This window comes from Vigna unguiculata, unplaced genomic scaffold, assembly GCF_037176805.1.
Source record: "Vigna unguiculata cultivar grain cowpea cultivar isolate G323 ecotype 2 unplaced genomic scaffold, ASM3717680v1 ptg000331l, whole genome shotgun sequence".
In the NCBI taxonomy this organism is placed as follows: domain Eukaryota; kingdom Viridiplantae; phylum Streptophyta; class Magnoliopsida; order Fabales; family Fabaceae; genus Vigna; species Vigna unguiculata.
In genome coordinates this window covers 52,273-62,500 of record NW_028196966.1, presented here as the reverse complement: position 1 = coordinate 62,500, position 10,228 = coordinate 52,273, and the positions used below count along the sequence as shown (strand labels likewise).

General features: G+C 35.4%; 1 non-coding gene across 1 annotated transcript; it reads left to right on the top strand.

Moving 5' to 3' along the window:
• Positions 1–9,325: 9,325 nt before the first annotated feature.
• TRNAS-GGA (transfer RNA serine (anticodon GGA)) lies at positions 9,326–9,413 on the top strand. The gene has a single exon. It is a non-coding gene; the product is annotated as a tRNA-Ser (tRNA).
• Positions 9,414–10,228: the final 815 nt, after the last annotated feature.

Genomic DNA, 10,228 nt, shown 5'->3' with positions numbered 1-10,228 from the left:
TATCCTCGATCCAAGCCTCAAAAGGGTTGATAATAAACAAAATCAATGAATTCATGATAAAACCCTTCTGCGTTTTTCCATTTACAAATTTTTTTTTCAATGAATATTAAGAAAGGCATCCAGGGGTTGAGGGATCAAATGGTAAAGTTCTTTTGTTGGTAAATTGGAGGATTAGAAACATGACTATTGCTTTCCAATTAGCTGTTTTTGCATTAATTGCTATTTCATTTATTTTATTGATTAGTGTACCTGTTGTATTTGCTTCTCCTGAAGGTTGGTCAAATAACAAAAATGTTCTATTTTCCGGTACATCATTATGGATTGGATTAGTGTTTCTAGTGGGTATTCTTAATTCTCTCATTTCTTGAAGTTCTTTTTATTCTAGATTAAAAATGAAATGACCCCTCCCTCAGAATTCTTTCGGATTGTCAGCCATAAAGGGAATAGATCAGTTCCTAAAAAAAAAAAAGAAAACTATAACACATTACATTCTAAGGGGGAGTAAACTTCTTCTATTGGAAAAATCTTATATCTTATACTTATATGGTGGTACATTGTGAAACTAAAAGAAATAAAATAGAAAAAATGAACTATAAAAATTTGAATTTCATTTGAATATTCTATTCATATTAATATGATATGAATAGAATATTCAAATGAAATACTATAAATCTATTTATACGTCGTCTAGTATTTAATAATATAGAATATCTATCTGTATCTCTATATAGATAAATATAATTTTTTATTAATAGGAACTTACTTTTTTAAGAAAAAAGTAAATCAAAATATTCGATAGAATGATAATTTCAATTCAATTATATAGATATATAGAAAAAAACCATATATAATAATAGAAATGTAATAATAGAAATGGGAATTCTTGATAAAAATGAATAGTAATAGAAAATATTTTATTTGGGAGACAATATCTATTATCTAAATTTCTTTTTCATTATCCCTATATCCCTATATAGAATATCAGGCCCATCTCTGTATAAATAGAATCGCATATCAAGTACAATGAAAACGCGGATATAGTCGAATGGTAAAATTTCTCTTTGCCAAGGAGAAGACGCGGGTTCGATTCCCGCTATCCGCCCTATGTATTTAATAGTCATAGTATGAAAAATGCCATAGAATTTACTGCGTATAATGCCCTTCTTCTTGAAACCTTGTTTTTTTATCAAATTCAAAAAGTTGCGGAGACGGGATTTGAACCCGTAACCTCAAGGTTATGAGCCTTGCGAGCTACCAAGTTGCTCTACTCCGCGATAAAGAAAAGAATTGATAACTAATGAACAAAAACAAAGATGGAATGCGTCCCTTTACCATATCTATATAAATAGAATAAACCATTTATACATAACGGTAAAGGGACCCTCCTATGATCGCTGATAATAAAATGAAAAAAATGAAGATAATTGGAAATCCTTACCAACTGGATCTTGTTGCACCCGGCAAGAAACATGCATGAACCATTTCCCGAAGTATGTGTCCAGATAATCCAAAGTCTCGATAATTAGCTCTCGGTCTTCCGGTCGAAAAACAACGTCGATGAAGACGTATAGGTGCACTATTACGCGGTAGTGATTCTAATTTTCCATGAATTTCCCATTTCTCACTTAACGACGGAACTTTGCTTATTTCTTTTTTTGAGGATCGGCGAATCAAATGATATTTCTGTTCCAATTTTTGTCTCTTCTTTTCCCTCTGAATAACACTTTTCCTTGCCATAATGGTTAATTTGCTATTAGCATCAATGATAGAAGTCGGATCCTAGATGTATAAGTGGCTTCTCTTCCCTATAGAAGGAAATGAGATTCTTGCCAGATATATATAATAAAGAATTCAATTAACCGAATTTGCCCGATGTAGAGGCAATTAAGAAGGCTGCATAAGTAAATATATAACCTACGGAAAAGTGGGCTAGTCCAACCAATCTTGCTTGCACAATGGAAAGAGCCACTGGTTTATCTCTCCATCGAATCAAATTAGCCAAAGGTGTACGTTCATGAGCCCATGCCAAAGTTTCAATCAATTCCTGCCAATATCCGCGCCAAGAAATTAAGAACATAAATCCAGTAGCCCAAACAAGATGTCCAAACAAGAACATCCATGCCCAGACTGATAAACTATTCATACCAAAAGGGTTATATCCATTGATAAGTTGTGAAGAGTTCAACCATAGATAATCTCTTAACCATCCCATCAAATAGGTAGAAGATTCATTAAACTGTGAAATATTACCCTGCCATAGTGTAATGTGTTTCCAATGCCAATAAAAAGTAACCCATCCAATGGTATTTAACATCCAGAAAACTGCCAAATAAAATGCGTCCCAAGCGGAAATATCACAAGTTCCGCCTCGTCCCGGGCCATCACAAGGAAAACTATAACCAAAATCTTTTTTATCAGGCATTAACTTAGAACCACGCGCATCCAAAGCACCTTTTACTAAAATCAAAGTAGTTGTATGTAAACCAAGAGCAATAGCATGATGAACCAAGAAGTCTCCAGGCCCTATTGTTAAGAATAGAGAATTACTATTCTCATTTACAGCGTTTAACCAACCAGGCAACCATATGCTTCGTCCCGCATTGAACGCCGGACTGTTCGTTGAAGATAAAAGTATATCGAACCCATAGGAAGTTTTACCATGAGCAGATTGTATCCATTGGGCAAATATAGGTTCAATCAAAATTTGTTTCTCCGGAGTACCAAAAGCAAGCATGACATCGTTATGGACATAAAGTCCCAGAGTATGGAACCCCAGAAAGAGGCTAGCCCAACTTAAGTGGGATATGATAGCTTCTTTATGGTCTAACATTCTTGCCAAGACATTATCTTGATTCTGCTCTGGATTATAATCTCTAATAAAAAAGATAGCTCCATGAGCAAAAGCCCCTGTCATAATGAAGCCTGCTATATATTGATGATGAGTATATAAGGCAGCTTGAGTAGTAAAGTCTTGCGCTATAAACGCATAAGCAGGTAAAGAGTACATGTGTTGTGCTACCAAGGAAGTAATAACCCCTAAAGAGGCTAGAGCAAGACCTAATTGAAAATGAATTGAATTATTGATTGTATCATAAAGACCCTTATGCCCACGCCCCAATCTACCCCCCGGAGGAGTATGTGCTTCTAAAAGATCTTTAATACTGTGACCAATCCCGAAATTAGTTCTATACATATGGCCAGCAACTAGAAAAATAAACGCAATAGCCAAATGATGGTGTGCAATATCAGTTAACCATAAACTTTGAGTTTGCGGATGAAATCCTCCGAGAAGTGTTAGAATAGCAGTTCCTGCTCCTTGAGGGGTACCAAATATATGATTATTGGAATCTGGGTTTTGAGCATAAAGATTCCACTGACCTGTAAAAAATGGACCTAATCCCTCGGGGTGCGGCAAGATATCTAATAAATTGTTCCATCGAACGGATTCCCCCCTGGACCCCGGAATAGCAACATGAACTAAATGCCCTGTCCAAGCCAAGGAACTTACTCCGAATAGTCCTGACAAATGATGATTGAGGCGGGATTCGGCATTTTTAAACCACGAAACACTCGGTTTCCATTTTGGTTGTAGGTGTAACCAACCTGCTATTAAAGATATAATAGAAAGTATTAATAGAAAAATAGCTCCAGTATAAAGATCCCCATTAGTACGTAAACCGATTGTATACCACCACTGATAAACACCAGAATAGGCTATATTAACAGGACCTAGAGCACCCCCTCGAGTAAAAGCTTCTACAGCTGGTTGACCAAAATGAGGATCCCAAATTGCATGAGCAATAGGTCTTACATGTAAAGGATCCTGTACCCATGTCTCAAAATTACCTTGCCAAGCTACATGAAAGAGATTCCCGGAAGTCCACAGAAAAATGATTGCTAATTGCCCGAAATGAGAAGCAAAAATATTCTGATAAAGACGTTCCTCAGTAATATCATCATGACTTTCGAAGTCATGTGCGGTAGCAATACCAAACCAAATACGACGAGTAGTGGGGTCTTGAGCTAAGCCTTGACTAAAGCTTGGAAATCTTAATGCCATAATGATTTTCAAATCCTCCTAGCTATTATCCTACTGCAATAATTCTTGCTAAGAAGAATGCCCATGTTGTGGCAATTCCACCTAGAAGGTAATGTGTTACTCCTACAGCACGTCCTTGTACAATGCTCAAGGCTCTGGGCTGAGTAGCAGGAGCAACTTTTAATTTATTATGAGCCCAAACAATGGATTCAATAAGTTCTTGCCAATAACCACGCCCGCTGAATAGAAACATTAAACTAAAAGCCCATACAAAATGTGCACCCAAGAAAAAAAGACCATATGCAGATAATGAAGAACCATAAGACTGAATTACCTGGGATGCCTGCGCCCATAAGAAATCACGAAGCCACCCATTAATGGTAATGGAACTCTGCGCAAAATTTCCTCCTGTGATATGAGTTACTATCCCTTGATCACTTATACTACCCCAAACATCTGACTGCATTTTCCAACTGAAATGGAATATAACTACGGAAATTGAATTGTACATCCAAAATAGTCCTAAGAAGACATGATCCCAAGCGGATACTTGGCATGTCCCCCCTCTTCCAGGTCCATCACAAGGGAAACGAAAACCTAGATTTGCTTTATCCGGTATCAATCGTGAACTACGAGCAAATAGAACACCCTTTAAGAGTATCAATACTGTTACATGAATTGTAAATGCATGAATATGATGGACCAAAAAATCCGCAGTTCCTAAAGGAATAGGTAACAAAGCAACTTTACCGCCCACTGCTACTAAATTTTCACCTCCCCAAGTCAAACTGGTACTTGTTGCTGCACCTGGGGCTGTTGTGCCAGGTGCTAAAGCGTGGGTATTTTGTATCCATTGAGCAAAGATCGGCTGTAATTGTATAGCAGTATCTGAAAACATATCTTGAGGGCGCCCTAATGCGCTCATGGTATCATTATGAATATACAAACCAAAACTGTGAAAACCTAAAAAGATACATACCCAGTTAAGATGTGATATGATTGAATCACGATGTCTAAGGACACGATCTAATAGATCGTTGTATCGAATAGTCGGATCATAATCTCTTACCATAAAAATCGCTGCATGCGCAGCAGCACCGACTATGAGAAATCCACCAATCCACATGTGATGTGTAAACAATGACAGTTGTGTACCATAGTCAGTAGCTAGGTATGGATAAGGAGGCATAGAATACATATGGTGAGCTACAACAATGGTCAAAGAGCCTAACATAGCTAGATTAATAGATAATTGAGCATGCCATGACGTTGTTAGAATCTCATATATACCTTTATGACCCTGGCCTGTAAATGGACCTTTATGTGCCTCTAAAATGTCTTTTATATTGTGACCAATACCCCAGTTGGTCCTATACATGTGACCCGCTATCAAGAAAAGAATTGCAATAGCTAAATGATGGTGTATAATATCGGTCAGCCATAAACCTCCAGTTACTGGATCTAATCCTCCACGAAAAGTAAGAAATTCTCCGTATTTTGACCAATTCAAGGTAAAAAATGGGGTTGCTCCCTCGGAAAAACTCGGATAAAGTTGAGCCAAAAGATCCCGATTTAGGATAAATTCATGAGGAAGTGGTATCTCTTTGGGATCTACTGCAGCATTTAGAAATTGGTTAATCGGTAAAGATACATGTATTTGATGTCCTGCCCAAGAAAGAGACCCCAACCCTAGGAGCCCTGTCAAATGGTGATTCAACATAGATTCTACATCTTGGAACCAAGCCAATTTTGGAGCAGCTTTGTGATAATGAAACCAACCAGCAAAAAGCATTAAGGCTGCAAAGACCAATGCACCAATTGCAGTACAATAGAGTTGTAATTCATTAGTTATTCCAGATGCTCTCCAAATCTGAAAAAAACCAGAGGTTATTTGTATTCCTCGGAACCCCCCCCCTACATCACCATTCAATATTTCTTGACCCACTATTGGCCAAACCACCTGAGCACTAGGCCTAATGTGAGTAGGATCACTTAACCATGCCTCATAATTGGAAAAACGAGCACCATGAAAATACATGCCACTCAGCCAAAGAAAGATGATAGAGAGTTGGCCAAAATGCGCACTAAAAACTTTTCGGGAAATCTCCTCTAAATCATTAGTATGGCTATCAAAATCATGAGCGTCAGCATGTAGGTTCCAGATCCAAGTAGTAGTATCTGGTCCCTTAGCTATTGTTCTTGAGAAATGACCAGGTTTTGCCCATTCCTCAAAAGAAGTTTTTATAGGATCCCTATCTACCAAAATTTTAACTTCTGGTTCCGGTGAACGAATAATCATTGAGTCCTCCTCTTTCCAGACAACACATACAAAGAGACCTGCCAACATAAAACAGAATTAGTGAACTTATTAGAGATGTTTCTATTGAGTTTTGTTCTCTCCTATCTCTCATGTATTGGATATCTTAGTAAATTTCATTTCTTTAGTTTTTCACTAGAACAATTATGATCTCGAAGTCAATTCGGGGCAAGTGTTCGAATCTATTATGACATAAGAGTGAGGCGCTCAACGGACCTATTTTAATCTTCTAAGACCTTTTTGGGAACTCTGAATGGAAGTTCAATAATTTTTCGTGCAGCCTAATCAAATGTATTCAGATTTTATTCTAATTCTATTCCTTAGATTTTATTTTTTTTTTTAGATAAAGTATAAGTATGTACTCTATTTCAAATTGAGCAGGCATTAGCATTCATTATTAGGCAATATACCTATATTTTATTTCTTTTTTTGAAGGTCTCTTTTCTTAATTTGATTGAATATTAGTTTAAATAACAGAAAAAAGGAGAAAATTATCTACTGTATCCACATCTCGTTTATTTCTATGAAATACTAGACAAAATCGAACAAAATTAGAAGGGATATATTTAAATTATGTGATTGGTCGTTCCTATAGAAATGATTTTTGAATTTGATAGGGACAAGAAACAAGAATTTATAACAATATATATTTATCTATCTATATCTTTATATAGATAGATAAATATATAAGAAAAAAAAGAAACAGAGTGTTCTTATTCAAAACGCCCTGTGATCTTCAACCAATTCTGTGCTGCAATATAATTACCGGGGGTGAGAGCTATAGCTTGTTTCCAATATTCAGCGGCTTGATTAAACCAAGACTCCGCAACTTCTGAGTCTCCCTGCCGAATGGCCTGTTCTCCTCGGTCGAAATAGGTGAGTCAATTCCTTTCCTTAGAACCGTACTTGAGAATTTCCTGACTCATACGGCTCAGTAGTCAATTCTTTTTTTGTTCTATTATCTTGAAGTTAACTAAAAGAAAAAAAGAAATTATTAATATGAGTTTCAAACTTTCATTTTTACTAATAAATAAAGAATTTCAAAGAATTTCATCTTTTTTTTTAGTTTTATCTTTTCTCCTACCTTCAGAAAAGGGAATCAAGCATTGGCATTAACGCCCTAATTCTAATTTTCTGAAAGGTAACTATCTCGATTTTATATATCATATACAAAAATATATGATAGATTCATTTCTATAGAATCTTGGTAAAAGTTTTTTCTTTCTTATCTTATAAGTTCTTATAAGTAAAGAGAAAATACTTTCTATCTTTGGGATTTGATACTACACCGCTGCTCAAAATACCAGGGGATCCTTTTTATTACATAAGTGGATTCCTGACTTCTTTATTTATCATGAGATAAGGAAGCAGTTTTTATTATATCGATTGAAAACCGTGTTAATTGATCCTTACGATGCTTCCTTTATCAATTAGATCTTTTATCCATAGAAAAAGAGGGTATCTAGACATATCGATTTCTTCATATTTTTACTTCTATGAAGTTTCTTTGCTACAGCTGATAAAAATCGTTGTTTTGAACGATATATATATGTAGAAAGCCTTTCTTATTTATAATTATTTATATTTCTATATTTCTTATATTAAAATTTGTGGATTTGCTTGTTCTTTTCTTTTTTCTTTCTATAGTGGAGATAGTCGCACGTAATGACAGATCACGGCCATATTATTAAAAGCTTGGGGTAAAAATGGGTTTCGTTCGAGCGCCCGAAAATAATATTCCAAAGCTTTAGTATGTTCTCCGTTACTTGTGTGAATAAGGCCTATGTTATAAAGTATATAACTTCGATCATAGGGATCAATTTCCAGTCGCATAGCCTCATAATAATTCTGTAAAGCTTCTGCATAATTTCCTTCAGATTGAGCTGACATCCGTTACGGTCGTCATTCGGTTCAAAGAATCTCCGCTCCAGAACTGTACGTGAGATTTTCATCTCATACGGCTCCCCCCTTATGTGTGTAATGAGAAAAATCCATCAAATCAAAAAATATTCCAGTATTCTCATTCTCAACTGAACAGAGCTAGTGTTTTTACAATAAATCTCTAGCCAACCTTCCTGTCAAAAATTATTTCTTAACATTAAGTATGTAGGTACTTGATAAAAAAAAATAAGAACTTCAACAATTTCTTTGTCCTCTACGCTGCTTAATTTCCTGGAATTAGTCACCTCAATAATCTTCGATGGTTCTATGGGTATCCAAAATATGAACGAGATGGATATTTATTGTCCCAACCATTCCTGTTAGTCCCAATCTCGATAAGCCATGGATATAGATAGATACAAAGTTTTCGTGTCCTTGATTCCCAAGCGTAGTGCTTCTTTCCCAATGTTGCCTATCAGTACTAGTAATTTGGGGTTGACCTAACCCCATAAGTATAGGTATAACCTTTCGCTTAATACTAGAAACCTAAAATTCAAGCATATAAGGCTTCATTAATCGAGGATACACGACAGAAGGAATTAATCCTTTTATTTACAAATTTCACCTTCAACACGCGTGGGGTTTTTCCATTCCATTTTTTTTTGACCGAAATCGGTCAAAAAAAATGGAATCAAATCACACCATCTCTGTAATAAGTGAATGCCCTTTTTTCTCCTGAAGTTGTCGGAATTATTCGTAATAAGATATTGGCTACAATTGAAAAGGTCTTATCTATAAAATTTTCATTTATCCGAGATCTAGGCATAGGTAGAAATCCATTCTATAATTTAATTAATCATGGTGTGAGAAATCAATCCCACAAATAAAGGAATTGTATAATTATAATACAGTGCGAAATAACGTAAAAATGAACTCATCAATCAAATTTGTTTATCCTAAGACCTTGTAGGAGGTTTTTTTTTAATTTTACTTTGTATTTTTATAGTTTGAATAGGTTTTATGCATTTATGAAAAATAGGATTGATTCACTATTCAACATTCAACCGGTTTCTGGGCATCATTATATAGGAGAGATGGCCGAGTGGTTCAAGGCGTAGCATTGGAACTGCTATGTAGGCTTTTTGTTTACCGGGGGTTCGAATCCCTCTCTTTCCGAATCTTTACCAAATTCATCAATATTACTCATCCCAATGCATACCATTATTTCATATTTCAAATTTGTTTGTTGATATGGACAACTTTATATTCCTCATTTTTCGGTAATACAAAAAATAGTGGATAACGGGTGGGCAAGGAATAAAAATTTTCGCATATCCATGTCTATGATATATGAATAGCAGAAAATCCTTGTAAAAAAAACTCTTGTTATTTTAGTTAAGTTTAAGTTTGACGAGAATAATATTCTACAACCAGTAATTCATTTATTTTCAAACCAACCCATTTATTATCTATTATTTGATTAATTAAACCTTTATATTGGAAAGGGTGAACAGTCAAATGATTTGGCAATTTCTCATGGGGGGCTGAATCAAAATAATTTTGAATAAGAGTTTTAGATTTTTGTTCATCCTTTGCTGTAATAATATCTTGAGGTTTACAACGATAACTTGGTATATCCACTATACGACCATTAACTAAAACATGTCTATGGTTTATAAATTGGCGGGCTTGAGGAATAGTCGCAGCCATACCCAATCGAAAAAGTATGTTATCCAAGCGCATTTCAAGTAGTTGTAATAAAACCTGACCAGTTGATCCTTTAGCTTTTCCGGAGATACGAACGTATTTAAGCAATTGTCGTTCTGTAAGACCATAATGAAAACGCAATTTTTGTTTTTCTTCTAAACGAATACGATATTGAGATTTTTTACTGAAGCGCAATTGATTTCGAAATTCGTTTTTGACTGTTGGCCTTTTACTAGTAAGTCCTGGTAAATATCCTAGACGACGTATTTTTTTGAAACGAGGTC